The 15363-nt window shown below is 49.9% G+C and overlaps 1 protein-coding gene across 5 annotated transcripts in view; it reads right to left on the bottom strand.

Moving 5' to 3' along the window:
- Positions 1-14491, bottom strand: part of LOC123761011 (protein amalgam) — a 185861-nt gene extending 171370 nt beyond the window's left edge. For 3 of the 5 annotated variants that reach the window (XM_069339332.1, XM_069339333.1, XM_069339328.1), the window contains exon 1: positions 14447-14491. The gene's annotated coding sequence lies outside the window, so the exon portion shown is untranslated. The remainder of the gene's footprint in view (positions 1-14446) is intronic. The other 2 variants (XM_069339330.1, XM_069339331.1) reach the window with 2 other exon arrangements.
- Positions 14492-15363: the final 872 nt, after the last annotated feature.

The following is a 15363-nucleotide window of genomic DNA, read 5'->3' as shown; positions in this document are numbered from 1 at the left end:
ATTGAAAAATAATTAAAAATTAATTTTGTAATTTTTTTAAACCCGGGTAGGTTAAAATGGTTTCCTATGGTTTCAAAACATCATGAAAACCGTTATTTGAAAGTTTCTTCTCCAAACCTAACCGAGTAAGCCGGAGGACTCAAAACAAAAAACAACCCCACTTTCGTGAGTCAATTTAATTTCATATTATGTCCATTTTTGGTCATGGTTTGCATACCAGCGAAGAGTGACGTAATTTTAAGAGGAAGGGTTGTGGTCGACATTAGGCTCCACGACTCAGCTTCACTGAGTCATGGAGCTCAGTTAATAATACAGTTTTTTTGAAAAAAAAATCCAAAAATTTATTTTCAATTATTTTTCATTTACAAATTGCGTCCATTTTCGGCCATACAAGAGGACAGGTTGAAGCACAACGACTGACCAATCCTTATAGACGATCAATGGTGCGCTGGTCACTGTACTGTGTACGTTTAGGGGTGATCCTGGACGGCATGGGTTCGAATCCTGGTCGGGTTATTTACAGTTCTTAGTGATATATATATATATATATATATATATATATATATATATATATATATATATATATATATATATATATATATATATATATATATACATATATATGACAATGTCAGACCACGGAGGAAAAATGAAACAGGAATTTCCTTAAGTACTTTCGTATATTAAATACATCTTCAGAAGGTCAGAAAGACCTTCTGAAGATGTATTTAATATACGAAAGTACTTAAGGAAATTCCTGTTTCATTTTTCCTCCGTGGTCTGACATTGTCACATTCTTAATCACGTGTTTATTTTCGTGATATACACACATACATATATATATATATATATATATATATATATATATATATATATATATATATATATATATATATATATACATATATATATATATATATATATATATATATATATATATATATATATATGCGAACAAGCCTGAATGGTCCCCAGGACAATATGCAACTGAAAACTCACACCCCAGAAGTGACTCGAACCCATACTCCCAGGAGCAACGCAACTGGTATGTACAAGACGCCTTAATCCACTTGACCATCACGACCGGACATAATGAGGTGATAGCCGAGGCTATTTGAACCACCCCACCGCCGGCACTCGGATAGTAATCTTGGGCATAGCATTTTACCAAATCACCTCATTCTTTGGGGCACACGTGAGGAACACAAATGCGAACAAGCCTGAATGGTCCCCAGGACAATATGCAACTGAAAACTCACACCCCAGAAGTGACTCGAACCCATACTCCCAGGAGCAACGCAACTGGTATGTACAAGACGCCTTAATCCACTTGACCATCACGACCGGACATAATGAGGTGATAGCCGAGGCTATTTGAACCACCCCACCGCCGGCACTCGGATAGTAATCTTGGGCATAGCATTTTACCAAATCACCTCATTCTTTGGGGCACACGTGAGGAACACAAATGCGAACAAGCCTGAATGGTCCCCAGGACAATATGCAACTGAAAACTCACACCCCAGAAGTGACTCGAACCCATACTCCCAGGAGCAACGCAACTGGTATGTACAAGACGCCTTAATCCACTTGACCATCACGACCGGACATAATGAGGTGATAGCCGAGGCTATTTGAACCACCCCACCGCCGGCACTCGGATAGTAATCTTGGGCATAGCATTTTACCAAATCACCTCATTCTTTGGGGCACACGTGAGGAACACAAATGCGAACAAGCCTGAATGGTCCCCAGGACAATATGCAACTGAAAACTCACACCCCAGAAGTGACTCGAACCCATACTCCCAGGAGCAACGCAACTGGTATGTACAAGACGCCTTAATCCACTTGACCATCACGACCGGACATAATGAGGTGATAGCCGAGGCTATTTGAACCACCCCACCGCCGGCACTCGGATAGTAATCTTGGGCATAGCATTTTACCAAATCACCTCATTCTTTGGGGCACACGTGAGGAACACAAATGCGAACAAGCCTGAATGGTCCCCAGGACAATATGCAACTGAAAACTCACACCCCAGAAGTGACTCGAACCCATACTCCCAGGAGCAACGCAACTGGTATGTACAAGACGCCTTAATCCACTTGACCATCACGACCGGACATAATGAGGTGATAGCCGAGGCTATTTGAACCACCCCACCGCCGGCACTCGGATAGTAATCTTGGGCATAGCATTTTACCAAATCACCTCATTCTTTGGGGCACACGTGAGGAACACAAATGCGAACAAGCCTGAATGGTCCCCAGGACAATATGCAACTGAAAACTCACACCCCAGAAGTGACTCGAACCCATACTCCCAGGAGCAACGCAACTGGTATGTACAAGACGCCTTAATCCACTTGACCATCACGACCGGACATAATGAGGTGATAGCCGAGGCTATTTGAACCACCCCACCGCCGGCACTCGGATAGTAATCTTGGGCATAGCATTTTACCAAATCACCTCATTCTTTGGGGCACACGTGAGGAACACAAATGCGAACAAGCCTGAATGGTCCCCAGGACAATATGCAACTGAAAACTCACACCCCAGAAGTGACTCGAACCCATACTCCCAGGAGCAACGCAACTGGTATGTACAAGACGCCTTAATCCACTTGACCATCACGACCGGACATAATGAGGTGATAGCCGAGGCTATTTGAACCACCCCACCGCCGGCACTCGGATAGTAATCTTGGGCATAGCATTTTACCAAATCACCTCATTCTTTGGGGCACACGTGAGGAACACAAATGCGAACAAGCCTGAATGGTCCCCAGGACAATATGCAACTGAAAACTCACACCCCAGAAGTGACTCGAACCCATACTCCCAGGAGCAACGCAACTGGTATGTACAAGACGCCTTAATCCACTTGACCATCACGACCGGACATAATGAGGTGATAGCCGAGGCTATTTGAACCACCCCACCGCCGGCACTCGGATAGTAATCTTGGGCATAGCATTTTACCAAATCACCTCATTCTTTGGGGCACACGTGAGGAACACAAATGCGAACAAGCCTGAATGGTCCCCAGGACAATATGCAACTGAAAACTCACACCCCAGAAGTGACTCGAACCCATACTCCCAGGAGCAACGCAACTGGTATGTACAAGACGCCTTAATCCACTTGACCATCACGACCGGACATAATGAGGTGATAGCCGAGGCTATTTGAACCACCCCACCGCCGGCACTCGGATAGTAATCTTGGGCATAGCATTTTACCAAATCACCTCATTCTTTGGGGCACACGTGAGGAACACAAATGCGAACAAGCCTGAATGGTCCCCAGGACAATATGCAACTGAAAACTCACACCCCAGAAGTGACTCGAACCCATACTCCCAGGAGCAACGCAACTGGTATGTACAAGACGCCTTAATCCACTTGACCATCAAAACCGGACATAATGAGGTGATAGCCGAGGCTATTTGAACCACCCCACCGCCGGCACTCGGATAGTAATCTTGGGCATAGCATTTTACCAAATCACCTCATTCTTTGGGGCACACGTGAGGAACACAAATGCGAACAAGCCTGAATGGTCCCCAGGACAATATGCAACTGAAAACTCACACCCCAGAAGTGACTCGAACCCATACTCCCAGGAGCAACGCAACTGGTATGTACAAGACGCCTTAATCCACTTGACCATCACGACCGGACATAATGAGGTGATAGCCGAGGCTATTTGAACCACCCCACCGCCGGCACTCGGATAGTAATCTTGGGCATAGCATTTTACCAAATCACCTCATTCTTTGGGGCACACGTGAGGAACACAAATGCGAACAAGCCTGAATGGTCCCCAGGACAATATGCAACTGAAAACTCACACCCCAGAAGTGACTCGAACCCATACTCCCAGGAGCAACGCAACTGGTATGTACAAGACGCCTTAATCCACTTGACCATCACGACCGGACATAATGAGGTGATAGCCGAGGCTATTTGAACCACCCCACCGCCGGCACTCGGATAGTAATCTTGGGCATAGCATTTTACCAAATCACCTCATTCTTTGGGGCACACGTGAGGAACACAAATGCGAACAAGCCTGAATGGTCCCCAGGACAATATGCAACTGAAAACTCACACCCCAGAAGTGACTCGAACCCATACTCCCAGGAGCAACGCAACTGGTATGTACAAGACGCCTTAATCCACTTGACCATCACGACCGGACATAATGAGGTGATAGCCGAGGCTATTTGAACCACCCCACCGCCGGCACTCGGATAGTAATCTTGGGCATAGCATTTTACCAAATCACCTCATTCTTTGGGGCACACGTGAGGAACACAAATGCGAACAAGCCTGAATGGTCCCCAGGACAATATGCAACTGAAAACTCACACCCCAGAAGTGACTCGAACCCATACTCCCAGGAGCAACGCAACTGGTATTCAGTTGAGTTTTCAGTTGCATATTGTCCTGGGGACCATTCAGGCTTGTTCGCATTTGTGTTCCTCACGTGTGCCCCAAAGAATGAGGTGATTTGGTAAAATGCTATGCCCAAGATTACTATCCGAGTGCCGGCGGTGGGGTGGTTCAAATAGCCTCGGCTATCACCTCATTATGTCCGGTCGTGATGGTCAAGTGGATTAAGGCGTCTTGTACATACCAGTTGCGTTGCTCCTGGGAGTATGGGTTCGAGTCACTTCTGGGGTGTGAGTTTTCAGTTGCATATTGTCCTGGGGACCATTCAGGCTTGTTCGCATTTGTGTTCCTCACGTGTGCCCCAAAGAATGAGGTGATTTGGTAAAATGCTATGCCCAAGATTACTATCCGAGTGCCGGCGGTGGGGTGGTTCAAATAGCCTCGGCTATCACCTCATTATGTCCGGTCGTGATGGTCAAGTGGATTAAGGCGTCTTGTACATACCAGTTGCGTTGCTCCTGGGAGTATGGGTTCGAGTCACTTCTGGGGTGTGAGTTTTCAGTTGCATATTGTCCTGGGGACCATTCAGGCTTGTTCGCATTTGTGTTCCTCACGTGTGCCCCAAAGAATGAGGTGATTTGGTAAAATGCTATGCCCAAGATTACTATCCGAGTGCCGGCGGTGGGGTGGTTCAAATAGCCTCGGCTATCACCTCATTATGTCCGGTCGTGATGGTCAAGTGGATTAAGGCGTCTTGTACATACCAGTTGCGTTGCTCCTGGGAGTATGGGTTCGAGTCACTTCTGGGGTGTGAGTTTTCAGTTGCATATTGTCCTGGGGACCATTCAGGCTTGTTCGCATTTGTGTTCCTCACGTGTGCCCCAAAGAATGAGGTGATTTGGTAAAATGCTATGCCCAAGATTACTATCCGAGTGCCGGCGGTGGGGTGGTTCAAATAGCCTCGGCTATCACCTCATTATGTCCGGTCGTGATGGTCAAGTGGATTAAGGCGTCTTGTACATACCAGTTGCGTTGCTCCTGGGAGTATGGGTTCGAGTCACTTCTGGGGTGTGAGTTTTCAGTTGCATATTGTCCTGGGGACCATTCAGGCTTGTTCGCATTTGTGTTCCTCACGTGTGCCCCAAAGAATGAGGTGATTTGGTAAAATGCTATGCCCAAGATTACTATCCGAGTGCCGGCGGTGGGGTGGTTCAAATAGCCTCGGCTATCACCTCATTATGTCCGGTCGTGATGGTCAAGTGGATTAAGGCGTCTTGTACATACCAGTTGCGTTGCTCCTGGGAGTATGGGTTCGAGTCACTTCTGGGGTGTGAGTTTTCAGTTGCATATTGTCCTGGGGACCATTCAGGCTTGTTCGCATTTGTGTTCCTCACGTGTGCCCCAAAGAATGAGGTGATTTGGTAAAATGCTATGCCCAAGATTACTATCCGAGTGCCGGCGGTGGGGTGGTTCAAATAGCCTCGGCTATCACCTCATTATGTCCGGTCGTGATGGTCAAGTGGATTAAGGCGTCTTGTACATACCAGTTGCGTTGCTCCTGGGAGTATGGGTTCGAGTCACTTCTGGGGTGTGAGTTTTCAGTTGCATATTGTCCTGGGGACCATTCAGGCTTGTTCGCATTTGTGTTCCTCACGTGTGCCCCAAAGAATGAGGTGATTTGGTAAAATGCTATGCCCAAGATTACTATCCGAGTGCCGGCGGTGGGGTGGTTCAAATAGCCTCGGCTATCACCTCATTATGTCCGGTCGTGATGGTCAAGTGGATTAAGGCGTCTTGTACATACCAGTTGCGTTGCTCCTGGGAGTATGGGTTCGAGTCACTTCTGGGGTGTGAGTTTTCAGTTGCATATTGTCCTGGGGACCATTCAGGCTTGTTCGCATTTGTGTTCCTCACGTGTGCCCCAAAGAATGAGGTGATTTGGTAAAATGCTATGCCCAAGATTACTATCCGAGTGCCGGCGGTGGGGTGGTTCAAATAGCCTCGGCTATCACCTCATTATGTCCGGTCGTGATGGTCAAGTGGATTAAGGCGTCTTGTACATACCAGTTGCGTTGCTCCTGGGAGTATGGGTTCGAGTCACTTCTGGGGTGTGAGTTTTCAGTTGCATATTGTCCTGGGGACCATTCAGGCTTGTTCGCATTTGTGTTCCTCACGTGTGCCCCAAAGAATGAGGTGATTTGGTAAAATGCTATGCCCAAGATTACTATCCGAGTGCCGGCGGTGGGGTGGTTCAAATAGCCTCGGCTATCACCTCATTATGTCCGGTCGTGATGGTCAAGTGGATTAAGGCGTCTTGTACATACCAGTTGCGTTGCTCCTGGGAGTATGGGTTCGAGTCACTTCTGGGGTGTGAGTTTTCAGTTGCATATTGTCCTGGGGACCATTCAGGCTTGTTCGCATTTGTGTTCCTCACGTGTGCCCCAAAGAATGAGGTGATTTGGTAAAATGCTATGCCCAAGATTACTATCCGAGTGCCGGCGGTGGGGTGGTTCAAATAGCCTCGGCTATCACCTCATTATGTCCGGTCGTGATGGTCAAGTGGATTAAGGCGTCTTGTACATACCAGTTGCGTTGCTCCTGGGAGTATGGGTTCGAGTCACTTCTGGGGTGTGAGTTTTCAGTTGCATATTGTCCTGGGGACCATTCAGGCTTGTTCGCATTTGTGTTCCTCACGTGTGCCCCAAAGAATGAGGTGATTTGGTAAAATGCTATGCCCAAGATTACTATCCGAGTGCCGGCGGTGGGGTGGTTCAAATAGCCTCGGCTATCACCTCATTATGTCCGGTCGTGATGGTCAAGTGGATTAAGGCGTCTTGTACATACCAGTTGCGTTGCTCCTGGGAGTATGGGTTCGAGTCACTTCTGGGGTGTGAGTTTTCAGTTGCATATTGTCCTGGGGACCATTCAGGCTTGTTCGCATTTGTGTTCCTCACGTGTGCCCCAAAGAATGAGGTGATTTGGTAAAATGCTATGCCCAAGATTACTATCCGAGTGCCGGCGGTGGGGTGGTTCAAATAGCCTCGGCTATCACCTCATTATGTCCGGTCGTGATGGTCAAGTGGATTAAGGCGTCTTGTACATACCAGTTGCGTTGCTCCTGGGAGTATGGGTTCGAGTCACTTCTGGGGTGTGAGTTTTCAGTTGCATATTGTCCTGGGGACCATTCAGGCTTGTTCGCATTTGTGTTCCTCACGTGTGCCCCAAAGAATGAGGTGATTTGGTAAAATGCTATGCCCAAGATTACTATCCGAGTGCCGGCGGTGGGGTGGTTCAAATAGCCTCGGCTATCACCTCATTATGTCCGGTCGTGATGGTCAAGTGGATTAAGGCGTCTTGTACATACCAGTTGCGTTGCTCCTGGGAGTATGGGTTCGAGTCACTTCTGGGGTGTGAGTTTTCAGTTGCATATTGTCCTGGGGACCATTCAGGCTTGTTCGCATTTGTGTTCCTCACGTGTGCCCCAAAGAATGAGGTGATTTGGTAAAATGCTATGCCCAAGATTACTATCCGAGTGCCGGCGGTGGGGTGGTTCAAATAGCCTCGGCTATCACCTCATTATGTCCGGTCGTGATGGTCAAGTGGATTAAGGCGTCTTGTACATACCAGTTGCGTTGCTCCTGGGAGTATGGGTTCGAGTCACTTCTGGGGTGTGAGTTTTCAGTTGCATATTGTCCTGGGGACCATTCAGGCTTGTTCGCATTTGTGTTCCTCACGTGTGCCCCAAAGAATGAGGTGATTTGGTAAAATGCTATGCCCAAGATTACTATCCGAGTGCCGGCGGTGGGGTGGTTCAAATAGCCTCGGCTATCACCTCATTATGTCCGGTCGTGATGGTCAAGTGGATTAAGGCGTCTTGTACATACCAGTTGCGTTGCTCCTGGGAGTATGGGTTCGAGTCACTTCTGGGGTGTGAGTTTTCAGTTGCATATTGTCCTGGGGACCATTCAGGCTTGTTCGCATTTGTGTTCCTCACGTGTGCCCCAAAGAATGAGGTGATTTGGTAAAATGCTATGCCCAAGATTACTATCCGAGTGCCGGCGGTGGGGTGGTTCAAATAGCCTCGGCTATCACCTCATTATGTCCGGTCGTGATGGTCAAGTGGATTAAGGCGTCTTGTACATACCAGTTGCGTTGCTCCTGGGAGTATGGGTTCGAGTCACTTCTGGGGTGTGAGTTTTCAGTTGCATATTGTCCTGGGGACCATTCAGGCTTGTTCGCATTTGTGTTCCTCACGTGTGCCCCAAAGAATGAGGTGATTTGGTAAAATGCTATGCCCAAGATTACTATCCGAGTGCCGGCGGTGGGGTGGTTCAAATAGCCTCGGCTATCACCTCATTATGTCCGGTCGTGATGGTCAAGTGGATTAAGGCGTCTTGTACATACCAGTTGCGTTGCTCCTGGGAGTATGGGTTCGAGTCACTTCTGGGGTGTGAGTTTTCAGTTGCATATTGTCCTGGGGACCATTCAGGCTTGTTCGCATTTGTGTTCCTCACGTGTGCCCCAAAGAATGAGGTGATTTGGTAAAATGCTATGCCCAAGATTACTATCCGAGTGCCGGCGGTGGGGTGGTTCAAATAGCCTCGGCTATCACCTCATTATGTCCGGTCGTGATGGTCAAGTGGATTAAGGCGTCTTGTACATACCAGTTGCGTTGCTCCTGGGAGTATGGGTTCGAGTCACTTCTGGGGTGTGAGTTTTCAGTTGCATATTGTCCTGGGGACCATTCAGGCTTGTTCGCATTTGTGTTCCTCACGTGTGCCCCAAAGAATGAGGTGATTTGGTAAAATGCTATGCCCAAGATTACTATCCGAGTGCCGGCGGTGGGGTGGTTCAAATAGCCTCGGCTATCACCTCATTATGTCCGGTCGTGATGGTCAAGTGGATTAAGGCGTCTTGTACATACCAGTTGCGTTGCTCCTGGGAGTATGGGTTCGAGTCACTTCTGGGGTGTGAGTTTTCAGTTGCATATTGTCCTGGGGACCATTCAGGCTTGTTCGCATTTGTGTTCCTCACGTGTGCCCCAAAGAATGAGGTGATTTGGTAAAATGCTATGCCCAAGATTACTATCCGAGTGCCGGCGGTGGGGTGGTTCAAATAGCCTCGGCTATCACCTCATTATGTCCGGTCGTGATGGTCAAGTGGATTAAGGCGTCTTGTACATACCAGTTGCGTTGCTCCTGGGAGTATGGGTTCGAGTCACTTCTGGGGTGTGAGTTTTCAGTTGCATATTGTCCTGGGGACCATTCAGGCTTGTTCGCATTTGTGTTCCTCACGTGTGCCCCAAAGAATGAGGTGATTTGGTAAAATGCTATGCCCAAGATTACTATCCGAGTGCCGGCGGTGGGGTGGTTCAAATAGCCTCGGCTATCACCTCATTATGTCCGGTCGTGATGGTCAAGTGGATTAAGGCGTCTTGTACATACCAGTTGCGTTGCTCCTGGGAGTATGGGTTCGAGTCACTTCTGGGGTGTGAGTTTTCAGTTGCATATTGTCCTGGGGACCATTCAGGCTTGTTCGCATTTGTGTTCCTCACGTGTGCCCCAAAGAATGAGGTGATTTGGTAAAATGCTATGCCCAAGATTACTATCCGAGTGCCGGCGGTGGGGTGGTTCAAATAGCCTCGGCTATCACCTCATTATGTCCGGTCGTGATGGTCAAGTGGATTAAGGCGTCTTGTACATACCAGTTGCGTTGCTCCTGGGAGTATGGGTTCGAGTCACTTCTGGGGTGTGAGTTTTCAGTTGCATATTGTCCTGGGGACCATTCAGGCTTGTTCGCATTTGTGTTCCTCACGTGTGCCCCAAAGAATGAGGTGATTTGGTAAAATGCTATGCCCAAGATTACTATCCGAGTGCCGGCGGTGGGGTGGTTCAAATAGCCTCGGCTATCACCTCATTATGTCCGGTCGTGATGGTCAAGTGGATTAAGGCGTCTTGTACATACCAGTTGCGTTGCTCCTGGGAGTATGGGTTCGAGTCACTTCTGGGGTGTGAGTTTTCAGTTGCATATTGTCCTGGGGACCATTCAGGCTTGTTCGCATTTGTGTTCCTCACGTGTGCCCCAAAGAATGAGGTGATTTGGTAAAATGCTATGCCCAAGATTACTATCCGAGTGCCGGCGGTGGGGTGGTTCAAATAGCCTCGGCTATCACCTCATTATGTCCGGTCGTGATGGTCAAGTGGATTAAGGCGTCTTGTACATACCAGTTGCGTTGCTCCTGGGAGTATGGGTTCGAGTCACTTCTGGGGTGTGAGTTTTCAGTTGCATATTGTCCTGGGGACCATTCAGGCTTGTTCGCATTTGTGTTCCTCACGTGTGCCCCAAAGAATGAGGTGATTTGGTAAAATGCTATGCCCAAGATTACTATCCGAGTGCCGGCGGTGGGGTGGTTCAAATAGCCTCGGCTATCACCTCATTATGTCCGGTCGTGATGGTCAAGTGGATTAAGGCGTCTTGTACATACCAGTTGCGTTGCTCCTGGGAGTATGGGTTCGAGTCACTTCTGGGGTGTGAGTTTTCAGTTGCATATTGTCCTGGGGACCATTCAGGCTTGTTCGCATTTGTGTTCCTCACGTGTGCCCCAAAGAATGAGGTGATTTGGTAAAATGCTATGCCCAAGATTACTATCCGAGTGCCGGCGGTGGGGTGGTTCAAATAGCCTCGGCTATCACCTCATTATGTCCGGTCGTGATGGTCAAGTGGATTAAGGCGTCTTGTACATACCAGTTGCGTTGCTCCTGGGAGTATGGGTTCGAGTCACTTCTGGGGTGTGAGTTTTCAGTTGCATATTGTCCTGGGGACCATTCAGGCTTGTTCGCATTTGTGTTCCTCACGTGTGCCCCAAAGAATGAGGTGATTTGGTAAAATGCTATGCCCAAGATTACTATCCGAGTGCCGGCGGTGGGGTGGTTCAAATAGCCTCGGCTATCACCTCATTATGTCCGGTCGTGATGGTCAAGTGGATTAAGGCGTCTTGTACATACCAGTTGCGTTGCTCCTGGGAGTATGGGTTCGAGTCACTTCTGGGGTGTGAGTTTTCAGTTGCATATTGTCCTGGGGACCATTCAGGCTTGTTCGCATTTGTGTTCCTCACGTGTGCCCCAAAGAATGAGGTGATTTGGTAAAATGCTATGCCCAAGATTACTATCCGAGTGCCGGCGGTGGGGTGGTTCAAATAGCCTCGGCTATCACCTCATTATGTCCGGTCGTGATGGTCAAGTGGATTAAGGCGTCTTGTACATACCAGTTGCGTTGCTCCTGGGAGTATGGGTTCGAGTCACTTCTGGGGTGTGAGTTTTCAGTTGCATATTGTCCTGGGGACCATTCAGGCTTGTTCGCATTTGTGTTCCTCACGTGTGCCCCAAAGAATGAGGTGATTTGGTAAAATGCTATGCCCAAGATTACTATCCGAGTGCCGGCGGTGGGGTGGTTCAAATAGCCTCGGCTATCACCTCATTATGTCCGGTCGTGATGGTCAAGTGGATTAAGGCGTCTTGTACATACCAGTTGCGTTGCTCCTGGGAGTATGGGTTCGAGTCACTTCTGGGGTGTGAGTTTTCAGTTATATATATATATATATATATATATATATATATATATATATATATATATATATATATATATATATATATATATATATATATATATACCGACAAAGAAAATTAATTATTACTTTTATAAGCATTTCCGTAATACATAATTAATTTTGTCAAACGTAACCTCATTAAAATAAATCAGGTGTTTTGCTTCGTAAGTTGTAAAGTTAGTGTGTATGGGTGTGTGTAGTGTTAACACACTGTATGTCACCAGTGTGTATGTGTAGTGTTACCACGCTGTATGTCACCAGTGTGTGTATGTGTGTGTGTAGTGTTTACACACTGTATGTCACCAGTGTGTGTATTGTTTACACACTGTATGTCACCAGAGTGTGTATTGTTAACACGCTGTATGTCACCAGTGTGTATGTGTAGTGTTAACACGCTGTATGTCACCAGTGTGTGTATGTGTGTGTGTAGTGTTTACACACTGTATGTCACCAGTGTGTGTATTGTTTACACACTGTATGTCACCAGTGTGTGTATTGTTAACACACTGTATGTCACCAGTGTGTGTATTGTTTACACACTGTATGTCACCAGTGTGTGTATTGTTTACACACTGTATGTCACTAGCATGCCAGAGTTAAGTTTGTGTTTTATAATGAGGCAGCGGCAGGAGGTGACTCTTAAAATGGCCCTCAGTGTGGCACCTGGTGACCCTCAGTGGCACCTGGTGACCCTCAGTGGCACCTGGTGACCCTCAGTGGCACCTGGTGACCCTCAGTGGCACCTGGTGACCCTCAGTGGCACCTGGTGACCCTCAGTGGCACCTGGTGACCCTCAGTGGCACCTGGTGACCCTCAGTGGCCAGCGTGGCACCTGGTGACCCTCAGTGGCACCTGGTGACCCTCAGTGGCACCTGGTGACCCTCAGTGGCCAGCGTGGCACCTGGTGACCCTCAGTGGCACCTGGTGACCCTCAGTGGCCAGCGTGGCACCTGGTGACCCTCAGTGGCACCTGGTGACCCTCATTGGCACCTGGTGACCCTCAGTGGCCAGCGTGGCACCTGGTGACCCTCAGTGGCACCTGGTGACCCTCAGTGGCCAGCGTGGCACCTGGTGACCCTTAGTGGCCAGCGTGGCACCTGGGGACCCACAGTGGCACCTGGTGACCCACAGTGGCACCTGGTGACCCACAGTAGCACCTGGTGGCCCTCAGTGGCCAGCGTGGCACCTGGTGACCCTCAGTGGCACCTGGTGACCCACAGTAGCACCTGGTGGCCCTCAGTGGCCAGCGTGGCACCTGGTGACCCTCAGTGGCACCTGGTGACCCACAGTGGCACCTGGTGACCCTCAGTGGCCAGCGTGGCACCTGGTGACCCTCAGTGGCACCTGGTGACCCTCAGTGGCACCTGGTGACCCTCAGTGGCCAGCGTGGCACCTGGTGACCCTCAGTGGCACCTGGTGACCCTCAGTGGCACCTGGTGACCCTCAGTGGCACCTGGTGACCCTCAGTGGCACCTGGTGACCCTCAGTGGCACCTGGTGACCCTCAGTGGCACCTGGTGACCCTCAGTGGCACCTGGTGACCCTCAGTGGCCAGCATGGCACCTGGTGACCCTCAGTGGCACCTGGTGACCCTCAGTGGCACCTGGTGACCCTCAGTGGCCAGCGTGGCCCCTGGTGACCCACAGTGGCACCTGGTGACCCTCAATGGCACCTGGTGACCCTCAGTGGCACCTGGTGACCCTCAGTGGCACCTGGTGACCCACAGTAGCACCTGGTGGCCCTCAGTGGCCAGCGTGGCACCTGGTGACCCTCAGTGGCACCTGGTGACCCACAGTAGCACCTGGTGGCCCTCAGTGGCCAGCGTGGCACCTGGTGACCCTCAGTGGCACCTGGTGACCCACAGTGGCACCTGGTGACCCTCAGTGGCCAGCGTGGCACCTGGTGACCCACAGTGGCACCTGGTGACCCACAGTAGCACCTGGTGGCCCTCAGTGGCACCTGGTGACCCACAGTGGCACCTGGTTCCCCTCAGTGGCCAGCGTGGCACCTGGTGGCCCACAGTGGCACCTGGTGGCCCACAGTGGCACCTGGGGGCCCACAGTGGCACCTGGTGGCCCACAGTGGCACCTGGTGGCCCACAGTGGCACCTGGGGGCCCACAGTGGCACCTGGTGACCCACAGTGGCATCTGGGGGCCCACAGAGGCACCTGGTGGCCCACAGTGGCACCTGGTGGCCCACAGTGGCACCTGGTGGCCCACAGTGGCACCTGGTGGCCCACAGTGGCACCTGGTGGCCCACAGTGGCACCTGGTGGCCCACAGTGGCACCTGGTGGCCCACAGTGGCACCTGGTGGCCCACAGTGGCACCTGGTGGCCCACAGTGGCACCTGGGGGCCCACAGTGGCACCTGGTGGCCCACAGTGGCCAGCGTGGCACCTGGGGGCCCACAGTAGCAAGCGTAATATTGCGCCTCATACCGGCCGCAGCACACCTCGCCACACGTCCTTCCCTCACCACTGCTGGAAGTCTACTGACTCTACGCTGGCACCTGGCTCCTCCCGCTCTCCCTCCTCTCTCCCTCCTCTCTCCCTCCTCTCTCCCTCCTCCCTCTCTCTCCTCTCTCTCTCTCTCCTCTCTCTCTCTCCTCCCTCTCTCCCTCCTCTCTCCCTCCTCCCTCTCTCTCCTCCCTCTCTCTCTCTCATCCCTTTCTCCTCTTCCCCTCATCAAGGCTCCTGTGGATTCGTTCTTTGAGATATACAGTCTCCGTGGTGTAGTGGTAAGACACTCGCCTGGCGTTCCGCGAGCGCTATGTCATGGGTTCGTATCCTGGCCGGGGAGGATTTACTGGGCGCAATTCCTTAACTGTAGCCTCTGTTTAACGCAACAGTAAAATGTGTACTTGGATGAAAAAACGATTCTTCGCGGCAGGGGATCGTATTCCAGGGACCATAGGATTAAGGACTTGCCCGAAACGCTACGCGTACTAGTGGCTGTACAAGAATGTAACAACTCTTGTATATATCTAAAAAAAAAAAAAAAAAATATCACGCTAATGTGATTTAACTGTGTATATACTACCACAGTGGTACAGTGGTAGTACACACACTACCACAGTGGTACAGTGGTAGTACACACACTACCACAGTGGTACAGTGGTAGTACACACACTACCACAGTGGTACAGTGGTAGTACACACACTACCACAGTGGTACAGTGGCTGAACACACACTACCACAGTAGTAGTAGGGTGTAAGCCACACAGGTGATAATTTTTTTTTTCAGGCCAAATATCCCCTGTGAGGCGTAAGACGCACAGGTGATATTTTGTTCGAGGACAAATATCACGCGTATGGCTTCGGGTTTTCAGGTCCAAAATCACCTGTGCGGGCCAGG

Source organism: Procambarus clarkii, chromosome 41 (genome assembly GCF_040958095.1).
Source record: "Procambarus clarkii isolate CNS0578487 chromosome 41, FALCON_Pclarkii_2.0, whole genome shotgun sequence".
Lineage (NCBI taxonomy): Eukaryota > Metazoa > Arthropoda > Malacostraca > Decapoda > Cambaridae > Procambarus > Procambarus clarkii.
The sequence above is the reverse complement of the archived record's forward strand: the minus strand, read 5'-3'. Positions and strand labels throughout refer to the sequence as shown.